This window comes from Lithobates pipiens, unplaced genomic scaffold (genome assembly GCF_037356315.1).
Source record: "Lithobates pipiens isolate NorthernLeopardFrog02 unplaced genomic scaffold, aLitPip1_a1.2 Scaffold_22, whole genome shotgun sequence".
Classification (NCBI taxonomy): domain Eukaryota; kingdom Metazoa; phylum Chordata; class Amphibia; order Anura; family Ranidae; genus Lithobates; species Lithobates pipiens.
The window spans coordinates 124281551-124297874 of NW_027507784.1; the positions used below are offsets into that span (position 1 = coordinate 124281551).

A 16324-nucleotide genomic window follows, 5' to 3' on the forward strand; every position below is an offset into this window, starting at 1 on the left:
TACTAAAGCAGATGAATCATGCCTATCTTGTGTATAACCACATCAAGCACCTTTTCTGCAACCTGTAAATCGCACATATTTGCATTCTGTAACCTATAAATCACACATATCTGCATTCTGCAACCTGTAAATCACACATATCTGCATTATGTAAATCGCACATAACTGCATTCTGCAACCTGTAAATTGCACATATCTGCATTCTGTAAATCACACATAACTGCATTCTGCAACCTGTAAATTGCACATATCTGCATTCTGCAACATGTAAATCGCACATATCTGCATTCTGTCAATCGCATTCTGTAAATCGCACATATCTGCATTCTGTAAATCGCACATCTGCATTCTGTAAATCGCATTATGTAAATCATACAAATCTACAACCTGTAAATAGCACATATCTACAACCTGTAAATCGCACATATCTACAACATGTAAATCGCACATATCTGCATTCTGCAACCTGTAAATTGCCCATATCTGCATTCTGTAAATCACACATCTGCATTCTGTAAATTGCACATATCTACAACCTGTAAATCGCACATATCTACAACATGCAAATCACACATATCTACAACCTGTAAATTGCACATATCTACAACATGCAAATCGCATATATCTACAACCTGTAAATAGCACATATCTGTATTCTGTAAATCGCATTCTGTAAATTGCACATATCTACAACCTGTAAATCACACATATCTACAACCTGTAAATAGCACATATCTGCATTCTGTAAATCACACATATCTGCAACCTGTAAATCACACATATCTGCATTCTGCAACCTGTAAATTGCCCATATCTGCATTCTGCAACATGTAAATCGCACATATCTGCATTCTGTAAATCACACATCTGCATTCTGTAAATTGCACATATCTAAAACCTGTAAATTGCACATATCTACAACATACAAATCGCACATATCAACAACCTGTAAATTGCACATATCTACAACCTGTAAATAGCACATATCTGCATTCTGTAAATCGCATTCTGTAAATAGCACATATCTACAACTTGTAAATTGCACATATCTACAACATGCAAATCGCACATATCTACAACATGCAAATCGCACATATCTACAACCTGTAAATAGCACATATCTGCATTCTGTAAATCCCATTCTGTAAATCACACATATCTGCATTCTGTAAATCACACATCTGCATTCTGTAAATTGCACATATCTACAACCTGTAAATCGCACATATCTACAACATGCAAATCGCACATATCTACAACCTGTAAATCACACATATCTACAACGTGCAAATCGCATATATCTACAACCTGTAAATAGCACATATCTGCATTCTGTAAATTGCAATCTGTAAATTGCACATATCTACAACCTGTAAATCGCACATATCTACAACATGCAAATCGCACATATCTACCACATGCAAATCGCACATATCTACAACCTGTAAATTGCACATATCTACAACCTGCAAATCGAACATATCTACAACCTGTAAATTGCACATATCTGCATTCTGTAAATCGCACATATCTGCATTCTGTAAATCACATTCTGTAAATTGCACATATCTACAACCTGTAAATCACACATATCTACAAAATGCAAATCGCACATATCTACAACCTGTAAATTGCACATATCTGCATTCTGTAAATCGCATTCTGTAAATTGCACATATCTACAACATGCAAATGGCATATATCTACAACCTGTAAATAGCACATATCTGCATTCTGTAAATCGCATTCTGTAAATTGCACATATCTACAATCTGTAAATCGCACATATCTACAACCTGTAAATTGCACATATCTACCAGATGCAAATCACACATATCTACAACCTGTAAATTGCACATATCTACAACCTGTAAATCGCACATATCTACAACCTGTAAATTGCACATATCTGCATTCTGTAAATCACACATCTGCATTCTGTGAATTGCACATATCTACAACCTGTAAATTGCACATATCTACATTCTGTAAATCGCATTCTGTAAATCGCACATATCTGCATTCTGTAAATCACACATCTGCATTCTGTAAATTGCACATATCTACAACCTGTAAATCGCACATATCTACAACATGCAAATCGCATATATCTACAACCTGTAAATCACACATATCTACAAAATGCAAATTGCACATATCTACAACCTGTAAATTGCACATATCTACAACATGCAAATCGCATATATCTACAACCTGTAAATAGCACATATCTGCATTCTGTAAATCGCATTCTGTAAATTGCACATATCTACAACCTGTAAATCGCACATATCTACAACATGCAAATAGCACATATCTACAACCTGTAAATTGCACATATCTACAATATGCAAATCACACATATCTACAACCTGTAAATTGCACATATGTACAACATGCAAATCGCACATATCTACAACCTGTAAATCTTGTTGGGGGGGGAGTATGCTGCCGACCACTGACAATAACCCTTCTTTTTTAAATCTTGTTTGGGGGATATGCTGCCAAACACCAATTATAACTTATTATCGGTGGTCGGTAGCATACCCCCCCAAACAAGATTTAAAAAAAGGGTTAATATCGGTGGTCGGCAGCATTAACACCCCCCCAAACAAGATTTTAAAAATAAGGGTTATTATCGGTGGTCAGCAGCATTACCCCCCCCCCCCCCCCGACTAGATTTTTTTTAAAAAGGGTTATTATTAATAACCCTTTTTTTAAAGCTTCTTGGGGGGGGCTGCCGGCCACCGATAACACTTTTTCTTTAAATCTTGTTTAGCAGGGGGGTAACCCTGTGGAGGGGGTACCGGCGGCTGGGCTGAATTAATAATCAAGAATTTCCTGATCCTCTCAGGCGGGCAAAACAGAGAAGTGCCTGCCAACATCAATTCCTTGAGTGACATCGGAAGCACCGCCCACCGCTCACTCAAAGTGCAAGTCTATGCACTTGCTCGGCCAGTCGATCACGCCAGAAGCTGTGGCGCGATCAGCTGCGCCACAGAGCGCTCTTTTTTTGTCCAAATGAAGCGCCTCGTCTGCAATCTTGTGATTGCATAGACGTGGCGCTTCCTATATTGCACTGCGCCCGGGGACCTGGCGCCAGTGCACATAGGGAGGGAAATTAAAAAAAAAATCATTTTTATTTTTTTTGTATTTTTATTTTTTTACTACATGGGAGGGGGAGTCCCTGGACAATCCGCAACGTGTGGCAGGTGACATGGCAAGGGACAATCCGCAACGTGTGGCAGGTGACGTGGCAAGTGGACAATCCGCAACGCATGGCAGGTGACGTGGCAAGTGACAATTCGCAACATGTGGCAGGTGACATGGTAGGTGGACAATCCGCAACGTGTGGCACGTGACGTGTCATGTGGACAATCCGCAACTTGTGGCAGATGACATGGCAAGTGACACGCTCAGGGCTCCCACTGATTCTGCATTAAGGTGAGTTGAACCATTTTATTTTATATTGCAGTGTAATAATATAAATAATGCTCTTCAATCATCCTGACACCATAACAACTATGGTGCCGTGATGATTGAAGCGCCAACACCAGCCATTTCCCTCATAAATTGCCCGCAAAAAACAAACGTATTTTCTGGCAGTGCCCCTCCCGAGACTAGACTCTGGATCCGCCCCTGGTTTGAATAGCTTTCGAATCAATTTAAAATAGTTTTCAAATTTGAATAGTTTTCAAATTCGAATAGTTTTCCAATTCAAAAAATGTTCTAATGCTGCCTACACATGATCAGAATACTCGTCGGAAAAAGCTCTGATGGTTTTCCCGATGGAATTCTGCTCAAGCTGTCTTGCCTACACACGGTCACACCAAATTCCGATCGTTTATAGCGTGGTGACGTACAACACGTACGATGGGACTAGAAAAAGGAAATTCAATAGCCATTAGCCAATAGCTTCTGTCTCGTAGTTGAATCTGAGCATGCGTGATTTTGCAGACACACCATCAGAATTTTTGATAGAAAGTTTTTCCGTCGGGAAAATTGAGAACATGCTATCAATTTTTGGCTGGCGGAAATTCGGACAGCTAAATTCCGATGGAGCATACACACGGTTGCATTTTCCAGATGAAAAACTCTCATCTGTCTTTTTCTGGCCGGAATTCCGATCGTGTGTACGCGGCATAATTCAAATTCGAAAGGTTTTTAATTTGAAATGTTTTCCAATTTCTAAAGAGAATAAAATAGAAAACAAGTAGGGCTGTTACTGATTAAAAAATGTTGTGTTCGATTAATCGTTTTGTTTTTTTAATCGATTAATCGACTAATTTTGATTAATTATAACGCACATACAGATCCAACTACTTTTAACTGATCTCCTTACATTGCAACTCTGCATTAGCTGTGGTAAATGTGGTATACACTATATACAATCAATCGACACTAGTTAGTTTCCACAATCCATGACTTAACTTCACAGTTCACACAAATACGTTTTAAATTCAAACTGTAGCGCTGGCGTAAGTAATTTTTTTTCCACAGTAGCTTCACAATCCCTCCACCTCCGGTCTAACTAATCACTCTCACCTTATGGTATGGACCCCTGTGCAAAGGGTTAACACGGACCATAAACTTCTCTCACGTCTCCTTAGATCTCAGCAAGGACGCCAGGTCATGGGTAGAAAGAAAAGATCGAAGTGCTCACTGCTTAAGTGTAAGATTTCATTTTTGTGTTCAAACACAAACTACTCACATAAAGATGATAAAACACAGCATGTAAAGCCGACAATCTTGTTAGTTCCATAGGGCAGCAGCGGGTGACATGGGGGAGGAGTCCAGTGACATTGATGTTCGTGACATCACCGTATCTCCCTGAAGACCCAGAAGCCAGTGGAGAGGCGAGTACCAATCAAAAGAATTTTGATTGATCAAAAAAATTAATCGAGGAATTAATCTTTAATTTTCACAGCCCTAAAAAGAAAATAAAGGAATAGAATAGAAAAAAATTGAATAGGAAAGAATATAACAGAAAAAAGAATAGAATATAATAGAGTAAAACAGAACAAAATATAAAATAAAATAAAAGCACAGCATAGAATACAATAGAATAGAAAAATAGAATAGAATAAAATAGAATAAAATAGACTATAACCATCTTCTGAAATTCGAATAGAAAAGAATAGAATACAAAAGAATATAATTAAAAAAAACAATAGAATATAATAGAAACAATATAACCATTTCCCAAAATTCAAATAGAATCAATTTGAATAGAATATAAAAGAATAAATTAGAATAGAATAGAATAGAATAGAAAATAATAGAATAGTATAGAAAAACAACATAATAGAATAGAAAGAATATAACTATCTTCCTCATCTAATCTATTCTTTTCTATTCTATTCACATTAGAACTTTGGGAAATGGTTATATTCTTTCTATTCTATTGTTTTTGAAATTCTATAATTTTTCCATTTGTTTATTATATTCTTTTCTATTCTATTATTTTCTATTCTATTTTCTATTAAAATACAAATGTATTCTATTCAAAATTTGAATTTCAGAAGATGGTTACATTCATTCTATTCTATTTTTATACTATTCTGTTATTTTCAATTCTATTCTAATCTATTCTTTTCTATTCAAAATTCTAATTTCGGGAAGATGGTACTATTCATTCTATTCTATTCTGATTTTTTTCTATTCTATTCTAATCTATTATTTTCTATTTTATTAAAATTCTAATTTATTTTATTGGAAATTTGAATTTCACAAGATGGTTATATACTTTCTATTTAATTCTATTATTATCTATTAATTTTTTTTTCTATCCTATTCCCTTATTTTCTATTCTATTTTACGCCTTTGGAAAATTGGAAAACAAAATTGAAAACTTTTTCGAATTCCAAAACTTTTTGAATTTGAAAACTATTCGAATTTGAAAACTATGCAAAATTGATTCTAAAACTATTCAAACAGTTTTGAATTCGAATTGTATCAAATTGCATCAAAAAAATTTTTCATTATTATTTTGGATTCGTTTTAAATTTGGTACTATTGTTCAATACCATCCCAGATCCACAGGCCTGGGCCAAATACAAAATACTGACCCTTGAGCATGTTATCACCAACAGAGAGCTCACCCCTTTTCATGTTTTATGCACCACATTTAATGTGCCTGCACTTCCCCATTTTAGGTATTTTCAAATCGCTCATGCATACAGGTGTCAGTTCTTAGGCCAACCAGTTGAATTGGCATACTCGGTGCTCAAATCCACCCTTCAGGCAAAAGACTTGGTGAAACCCACGTCTCAGCTCTACGGGTCCCTGGTGGTTGCTGCCGGTGATGTATCAAATAGTGTCCCCCATCGGATAGTGTCCGCCCTGTACTGCACTTGCACAGTACGGAGGACAAGGAGAAGCCGAACATCTCCGAAGATAAACAGCGCCTGCGCAGTGAGTCCAGGTTCAAGCCCCACCATCCAAGTGGACATAGAGTTAGAATAAAAAATAGCCGAGCGAAACGAGGCCGTGCCCAACGCGTGGCGAGTGAAGCGAGCCCGCGAGGGGCCCCCTTTCTATCTGCAACCGTATGTCCACTTGGATGGTGGGACTTCAACCCAGACTCAGTGCGTTCTTATTCTGAGACTTTCGGAGTCTCCTTCTCCTCCGTACGGACACTTTTTGACAGAACACTGGCCCTGAGTTGTCCTCCCTCCGCAAGAAATGGGTGCGGGACATACCGGAGCTGGACGAGGACGACTGGAGGGAGATTTGGGACAAACTGGTTCAATACAAAATTGTGCATAGAGCTCACTACACGTCTCACAGGCTGCACCAGATGTCGCCGGCACATTCTCCGGCATGCTGGCGTTGCTCCTACCAACCAGATGACTTTTTCCAAATTTTTGGAGTTTGCCCAGCAATCGAACATTATTGGAAAGAAGTACTCCACGTGATTGCCAAGGTCACTAAGACTCGTGCTCCTTATGATCCTAAATATTGTCTGCTGGGGCTGGTGGAACAACTGTCAATGCTCAGAACCAAGAAAATACTCATATCCCTGCTATTGTACTATGCTCGTAAGACCATTACGATGAACTGGAAACAATCGTCTCCCCCCTCTGTCAGATTCTGGAAAAGCCTAGTGAATGCCAGTTTACCCCTGTATAAAGCCACCTACTTGAGCAGGGGTTGTCCACAAAAATGTGAAAAGGTATGGACCCATTGGCTAGATAATACCACAGCAACTGATGCAGTAACCATTTCCTAGATTAACAATATATCTGTAGTCTGTTAGTATATTGATCCAACTACTCTCATGTTGCATTATCCTGTTGGTACCAATTTGAGCACAGATTCTCCTGAACTGAATCTCTCCCCACATTGGGGTTATAATATAAGTTTGTTTATGTTGTATGTTGTGCCCTGTGGTGGTATTTTGCCGCATCAGAAGAACTGCCCCTGCTTGGGCAAAGGTTTGGCCCCTGTGTGGGCTAATTTTGTATGCCAATGAAATATTTAATAAAAAAGATTTAGCAAAAAAAAAATTTGGTTATATTGTAATTTGAATAATCGGATACATTCCGAATTTCCGAAAAATGAAAATTCATCCGAATTTCAATTCAGAACGAAAGAAACTGCACATGTCTAGCTGGTTAAAAGAAACCAGGACACCGGCTCAGAACCTCTGAGCCTGCTTCCTGTTTTTTTCCACCTGGTCAGTGGCAGCGAGGCCAGGCCTGAAATGCAGTGATCTGCTATCCATCCACATGGGATCTGTATTGGGATGTGCTTATGAAAGGCCCCATATTTTGCTGCCTTTGTAAAAAATGTTATTGTAATTTTATCATGAAAGTCTTTCTTGGGCTGGTTGTACTGAAGTTCATCAATGGATCAAGCTGGGATGAAAGCAAATTTGTGGCATTGCTCTTGTGTTAAATATAGAGATTTCTAAGAAAAAGTAATTAGAGGCAGGGTAGATTAGAACAGAAAATTACTTTTCCTAATACACAGTTCTTCAACATCAAAACACGCACTGAAGAGAATGCTATCCCAGCCAGCTACGCTTCCACAGTACCAGTGCTATGAATACTGGTCTGCGAGACCACAGGCTCTTCAGGCTTGCTAGGAATTGTAGATTGCAGCACCTCCCTGCACAGGTCCACACTCTGACCTCTCAATAGGCGCCCACGTGATTACTGGAATGAGACCTCCTGTCTCTTGGCTTGGGGCACCCCTGACCCCTGACTGAGACCTCCTGTCTCCAATATGGGAGCCCTGAGCTATCCTCAGGCTTTGTATATATGAACCCTGTATACCTGTATATTCACACAGGATGCAGGTATCCAGCAAAACTTGTACACAGGATTGAAGTGTCTATCCATCCCAAGACACTTTAGAACCTTCAAGCTCCAGTCCTCAAGCCGGGATTACAAAACCCAGAGAAAACCAAAAACACAGCTTTCTCTGCTCAGAAACAATAGTCTGACACTTCAAATTAAAGGAGAAGTACAGCCAAAACTCATTTGGCTGTACTTATCCTGTAGATCAGTTCATTCTGCACTCCTGTGATCCATTTTCAGCTGACAGCGGGCTGAAGCCCACTGTCGGCTGATGTCGCAGATCTGGTCCAAGCTTGAGCAAGATTATAACAATGAAGTCGGGATCCACCCACATGCCTGGAACCGGCACCCGGAGCCAGCCGTTTCCGCCCCTTCACAGCCCAGCACTCCAGTGGCAAGGGGGGGGGGGCAGAGCAGAGAGCACAGGGACTGACAGCCACCAGCTCTCTGCTCAGGGTGCCCTGAGAATCGAGCAATCGGTGTTAGATTGCTCGGTTCTCAGTGTTGGAGCCGGCAGGAGACAGGTGCAGCATCGGACCGCTGCATCCACCTAGGTAAGTAGGATACAAAAATTTTAAAAAAGTCCATACTTCTCTTTTAAGCCTTAATGCAGTTGTATATAAAAAGACATGCTATACAAAGAACACAAGGCTTGAAAACATTATGTCTTTCAACCTATCTTTCAGTTATTTCAACATATATTTCTAAAAAAAAAAAAAATCTATAGATAGAATGTATAGACTATAAATTCATCTTTCATCTCAAAAATCTTTCTCTAAATGGTATATTGTACCTGCTAATACTCACCAGTGTCACCTTTATTTTAGATGACAGGAATTGCTAAGTCATGGAAGTTAGGAATATACTGATAATAGCAATCAATTGCAAAACCTAGTTGACCCTATTTATCTGCCAAGTTCACTTTCGCTGTTAGCAATATACTAACTTATAAACTACTGTATATTAACTATATATGTCACGTGAGGTTCTGACCTTACACCATACTTTGGTTTTTATCGCTAAACTGAAATATTGATCCATGCAAGACTCTTTGTGCTCTTTTCACACAGTTATGTGTTATCATATGCATTTGAACAACATTTATCATCATTTTTTGCATGTTATTAGTGCATGCAAATATGCACAAACTGTTTTAAAAGTAGTCAAAATGCATTAACAGATTCATGCAATGTGAATTGGTCCTTCCACTAACTTCAACTTGGCAACCAGTTGCCAACTGTCCCGGTGTCTTATAATATAAGGTCCCCCATCAGATAGCGTCCGCTGTGTACTGCGCATGCGCAGTACACAGCAACACAGATTCCGAAAATAGCCGAGGATGAACAGCGCCTGTGCCGTGAGTCCAGGTTCTAGCCCCACCATCCAAGTGGATATAGAGCAGGAATAAAAAAGAGCCGAGCGCAGCGAGGCCGAGCCCGAATCATGGCTCGCGAAGCTCGCCTGTGAGGGGCCGTCTAATTTTCACAACCCTATTTCCGCTTGGATGGTGGGGCTACCACCTCCACTCACGGCGCAGGCGGCGTTCATCTTCGGAAATTTTAGGAAGCTTCTTCTGCCCCGTACTGCGCATGCACAGTACGGGGCGGAAGCTATATGATGGCCGGACTGAATATGCCAGAACACCGGATTTATTGGGACAGTCATACTAAGCTGTCCTGGGCTGGCGGAGTCCTCTCCTGCCTCCCCCTGTACTGTGACCTCCTGCTCCCCCCTACTGTGTCCTCTTGCTCCTACTCAATACCATGCCTTCCTGACCCCAGTATTGTGCTCTCCTGACCACCCCTCATACTGTGATCTCCTGACCCCAATGTTGTGCCCTGCTGCCCCCCTGTAATGTGTCCTCCTGTCTCCCCCTGTGCTGTGCCTTACTTCCCCTGATACTGTGCCCTCCTTACCTCCATGTACTGTGCCCTCTTTCCCCCCTACATTTCCGTGCTGACCCCCAGTCCTATGCCCTGCTGACCCCCGGGCCTCTGCCCTGCTGACCCCCGGGCCTCTGCCCAGCTGACCCGTGGTCCACTTCCCTGCTGACTCCTGCCCTCTGCCTTACTGACCCCCTGTTCTCTGCCCTATGGATCCTATGTCCTCTGCCCTACTGACCCTTGTCCTCCACTCTATTGACCCCTTGCTCTCTGTCCTGTTAGCCTTGTCTTCTGCCTTACTACCCTAAATACTACTGACCTGTGTACACAGCCTTTACATCCTACTGACTTCTGTATACTGCCCTACATACCTACTGACTTCTGTACACTGCCCTACATACCTACTGACCTCTGTACACTGCCCTACCTATTACTGACCTCTGTACACTGCCCTACCTATTGCTGACCTCTGTACACTGCCCTACGTACTACTGACCTCTGTACACTGCCCTACATACTACTGACCTCTGTACACTGCCCTACGTACTACTGCCCTATGTACTACTGACCTCTGTACACGGCCCTATGTACTACTGACCTCTGTACACTGCTCTACGTACTACTGACCTCTGTACACTGCTCTACGTACTACTGACCTCTGTACACTGCCCTACATACTGCTGTCCTCTGTACACTGCCCTACATACTACTAATTTCTGTACAATGCCCTACCTAATACTGCTCCCTTAACATCACCCTACATATTCTGCAGACCTCTGTAGACTCCTCTACATCCTACTGAGGTGATTTGGTAACTGGTCGTGGGCCACAATAAAATGGTTCATAATGTGACAGGGAGGCCACAAGGGCCCCCTGGAGCATATGCTTTAAGTGTTTTTTTGTTTTTTTAAGAAGGGGAGAAGAAGGAGGGAATGGGAAAGGGAGGAGAGGAAACGTGTGAGGAAAATGGGGGAGAGGGAGGGAGAAGATGGCAAAAAGGGAACCCCCTTCCCTTCTCCTTTTTCCTAAAGAGAGGGAGCGGGTGAAAACAGGGGAGAAGAAGGCGGGAAAGGGAAAAGTGGATTGGAAAGAAGGAAATAAGGGGAGAAGAAGGAGGGAATGAGAAAAATGGGAGGGGAAGAATGAAGGGAGAGTGGGAAGGGAAGTGAAATTAGGGAATTAGGGATAAGCAAAAGGGGGGGAGAAGAGAAGAGGAAAGGAGGGTGGGTTTTATGTTTTACTTTAGTTTTTTTCTTGTTTGTTTTTTGAGGAAGGGAAGCAGGGGAGAAGAAGGAGGGGAAGGGAAAAGGGGATATGAAAGACAGGTATAAGGGAAGAAGATGGCGGGAAAGGGAAAATGGGAGGGGAAGAATGATGAAAGAGGGGGAAGGGAAGAAGGGAAATTAGCGATTAGGCAGAAGGGGAGGGTAAGGGAAAAGAAGAGGGCAAGAGAAGAAGGAAAGAGGGGAGGAAGAATTTTTTAAGTGCATTTTGTGGAGGAAGGGGAGAAGGGGAGAAGAAGGAGGGAAGGAGAATTAGAGAGAAAGGGGGACAGGGGAAGGGGAAGAAAATAGAGGAAGTGGAGAAGGTGGATGACGGAACTATAGGAGCACTCCTCTGTTGTTCTACTGCACCACTGCAGTTGGGGGGGTCGTCGCTGTCATCGCTGTGATTTTCAGCGCCGTCTTCTGCCATCCAGGTGCGCGTCCCTCATTTTTTTTCTTGCGCTTCAGCTGTAAGTACTTAAAGAGGAATGGATTCTGCTCACATAATTTCTAATAAAAACATTTGCTATTCTGAAGCTTCCCTCCAACCACTTTGCATATTATTTTATATATTCTGTGATTCTGTAGCCAAATATGCTGCAGAAATCTCCTTCCCCCGTTTTGGTTGCATCCATTTTAATTGTGGGCAGCTGAAGCTGCTGCCTGTTCACTTCCTGGATTTACACAGACACACATAGGCACACCTCCAGCTCTGCAGCTCTCCTTGGCCCTCTTATGTCTCATCCCCCCTCCCTTACTGACAAACTCTCATGAGTGTGTGTGTGTGAGAGAGAGAGAGAGAGAGAGAGAGAGAGAGAGAGAGAGAGAAAGCGCTGTGCATGATGTCATAAGCCTAGGCTAATGACCAGACAAGAAACAGGAAGTGGGCTGTATAAGGTATTTACTGGTAGAGAAAAAGTAAAATAACAAGGGCAGAAGATTTCATAGATGGAAAGTTGAACAAAGTACTGAAGGTCCGCTTTAACTACAAAGCAGATTGCTAGTCCAGGAAACATTAGAAGCAGGACAATTATGATACCTATTGATAAATACAGGAAGGCACCACTATTCTTTCAAACTTTGTAAAACTTAGCTATCTGCATTATGGTAGGCTCTATATCGTGGTTAAACGGTAGATTACCATTGGCCCCCGTAATGATGGGATGGCTGGTGGAAAGGTCTGATTGTTTTAGAGGTGATTTTGTATTGAGCAAACCACCATTGGCCTGTAATGGCTGATCTTGATTTAGATGGCTGGGGGAAAGGCCAAATCACTTTGGAGGTGATTTTGCATGAAGCACGCCATCATTGGCCTGTAATGAATGATCCCCATTTGGATAGCTTTTAGAAAGGCCAGATCGATTTGGAAGTGATTTTATATGGAGCATACCACCATTGGCCTCTAATGAATGATCTCCATTTGGATGGCTGGGGGAAAGGCAAGATAGTTTTGGAGGTGGATTTTGCATGGAGCACACCATCACGGGCCTGTAATGAATAATCGTCCTTTGGATGGCTGCTGAAAAGGCCAGATCCTTTTGGAGGTGATTTTGCATGGAGCACAACATCATTGGCTCGTAAAGAATGATCCTTTTTTGCATGGTTGTTGGAAAGGCCAAATCCTTCTGGAGAGAAGGATAAAGGGACCTCACTTTAAAGACCGAGAAAGGAATTAAAGTGGAATTCCACTCAAAAATGGAACTTCCACTTTTTGGAATCCCCCCCCCCCCCCCCCCCACTGTCACATTTGGCACCTTTCAGGGGGGAGGAGGGAGCAAATACCTGTCTAATACAGGTATTTGCTCCCACTTCCTGCCATAGATCACCTCAGCGTTTGCAGTGAGCTACGCCACTTCTGGCGCCTACTCTGTCCTCCCCCACTGTATTCTGGGAGACACACAGGTCCCAGAATACAGCAGGGACCAGTGAGGACATGCAGCGTAACTTGCTCATGCGCGGTAGGGAACCAGTAAGTGAAGCCCCAAGAATTTTTGATTCGCTCACGAGGATGGTGGCGGCAGCTGCCGAGAGACGACTGACAGTTCAGCTTCAGCTGCCGACATCACGGGCTCCCTGGACAGGTAAGTGTCCATATATTAAAAGTCAGCAGCTGCAGTATTTGTAGCTGCTGGCTTTTAATATTTTATTTTCGGCGGACCTCTGCTTTAAGGACACAGGTTCTTCAATTCCTTTCTCTGCAGCCTCAGCTGAATTAATAGGAAGTGCTCTGTGCAGAGCAGCTTCCCATTCATTCACAGACTGAACCATAGTAAATAAAACAGTTTACTATTTAATAAACAGAGTGAGTGATCAGTACAGATCACTCACGTTGTTCATTCAGAAAAAGAAGAGACTGGTAAATTACATATTTACTGGCCCCTTCCCCCGCTCTCTATCCTGACACATACTGCAGCAGTCGGCGGGAGAGGTGAGGTGGGAGCCGGAAGCACTGCAGGGGAGGGAAAAGACAGGGGGGACCCAGGCAGCAGGAGGAGAGGAGGGGTGGAGGGATGGCATATACAACCAGTCACCAATGGCGGCTTTCGGCAGCTGCAGGAAGAAAATACAGCCTATCGGCTGTAGCAAATGCTGCCCCTGCCACCCCTCCTGTGCAGGTCTGACTTCAAGGCAGCAAGGTAGCAGGCTGGATCCCCAGGGCCTGGATCCTGATTACCTTGCGATCAGCGCTCAGTCCAGCCTGATCCAACCTCCCAAATCCAAGCTAGTGTCAGCACTGCAGACAAATTGGCACCCCCTCAAGTTGGCACCTGGGGTACAAGCCCCCCACCTACTCTGACTTTCGCCACAATCTTCAAAACTAAGCCTGGTCCACTACTCTGCCTCTAGTGGAAGCTGATTCAAAAATTCATGACACTTCCATTTCTACCTATGTAATGTGTGAGTGACTGCACTTACTGCTTTGCAAATTAGAGGACACTGTTGCTTAGGAATACATTCGGGGAAACAATACCCTTCTTCAACTTGGCAATAGTACAGTCTAGGCGGCATATAAAGACCTAACAATGCACACACAGGTTTTTACAGGAGTTCAGGAAGAAAGGAGGCAGAAAAAAAAACTGCTAGTGCATACAGGAGCAGAGGTGATTTGGTGGAAAAAACTCTTGACATGCATAAACATGTGTAAACACATCTAAATGCTCGCTATGGCTAGGTGCGCTTAGTGCTTGAGCATTAATTCATTTAAATGGGCAGAATAAATTATTATTCTGACCAAGGAAATTAATTAATACCCAAATAGTTGATGTGTCTATCACTGGGGCGGGAAGGGAGGGGGGGGGGTGATCATTGGTGCTTAGTGATGGATGGGCATAGCTCCCAATTGTCCCTGATTTTGAGGGACTTCCCTAATTTGAAACAAAGTCCCTCTGTCCCTCTCTCCTCATTTGTCCTTCTTTTTGGTATTATCTACAGTACGCATTATTTATCTTTCAAATAGTGTTTCCTAGTGCTAAACCTTTCATCCCAAATCCCAAATTCAAAATTGTTGCATTTGTAAATTTCAAAAGCCATAATGGCTGGAAAGAACAGTATTGTTGAAAAAAAAAAAAACACTGTGTTTAACTTATATTTTTTTGTTTAATTCTCCTTTAAGGGGGTATGGTGGGAGTGTGTCCTATGGCCACATAGGATAGATTTTTATATTGTAAGTGTAGCAGAGTTTTTCTGGGCTTACCGATTACCTCCACCAGCTCGTAACTCGTTGTTCTTGTCTAAGGGGTTCCAAGGGTTGATGACCCAGTAACTGTAGAGACTGACACTTGAATTTCTTTTTGGATTTTTATTTGCATAAAACAGTTGAACAAACTCAGTCTCTTAGTTGGGAATAGAGGGTATAAGGGTAAAGTTTAGCTCAAGTGCTTGGAACTGCTGACTTCAATAAAAGTCTCTGTGTACATAATCCAAGGAATAGCCACACGCAACTGGATTCTTTAACTGTTGGATAAATCCTTGACCTTGGATCTAGCAGCCAACAAGTAATTCTAGCTTGACAAAGTCTCTCTCTTAGACTTGGTTGAAAAAACTTAGTTGCAAATGGAAGGATAGAAGTAGTAACTTTTCTTACTGTACCAGAATCTTGCAGCCGGTCTGGCGATACCGTAAGAAATTGTGGATTCAATCAATGTCCATGTCAGCTCAGCTTCCTGCTTCTTACCGAGCAGCCAGCCTCCAGTGTGGCCCTCTTACTGAAGAGTCCTCCCCTGGTTGCATGTAGAGCTGCTAGGCCTCTCCAAACCCGAGACGGCACCCGAACACCTTAGAATCCTTCCAGTTACTGCTCCTCGAACTAGCCAGTTCTGAGGCTCATAAAAGGATGGATCCGCACCCCAGGCCATGAGGGCCTCTGGGGGCTGGTCAGGAGGACCAGGACCATGGAGTCAGCAACAACTTCTGGACCGGAACCCAGAACCAAGTAACTTCAGCACCTTAAGTACCCTCTCCCGGAATACACAGCGAGACAAACGCACCCACTGATTGGCTCCAAAAGAAGAATTGGTACTTAATGCATCCAACCAGACTGTGTTCTAATGCCTCTCACAGGTGCAAACCCCACCTATGACCAGGGAGAACCTCTCTACAGCCCAGCCAAACTGATGCCAAAGCATAATTTAGAACAATTAATCCCAAAACTCAACTACAGTTTTGGGAAAAAAAAATTTTTACATACATAGCACGTACTCATCAGGAGTACCAGCGCTACATAAGAACCTATTTTTATTTTTTAATTTTTTTCCCGAATTGCAATTGCTTTATGTTTTTTAATCAAAAAGGGGAAAGCAGTTCCCTTGTTTTAAGACTGTATGTTTGGTGCTCCGACTACCATGCATACAGTGCACTGGCAGGTAAAGTCTAT

General features: G+C 42.3%; 1 protein-coding gene across 9 annotated transcripts in view; it reads left to right on the top strand.

Annotated features, from left to right (window-relative positions):
- LOC143924139 (UDP-glucuronosyltransferase 1A1-like) overlaps window positions 1-16324 on the top strand; it is a 253643-nt gene that overhangs the window by 204200 nt on the left and 33119 nt on the right. The window lies entirely within an intron of this gene.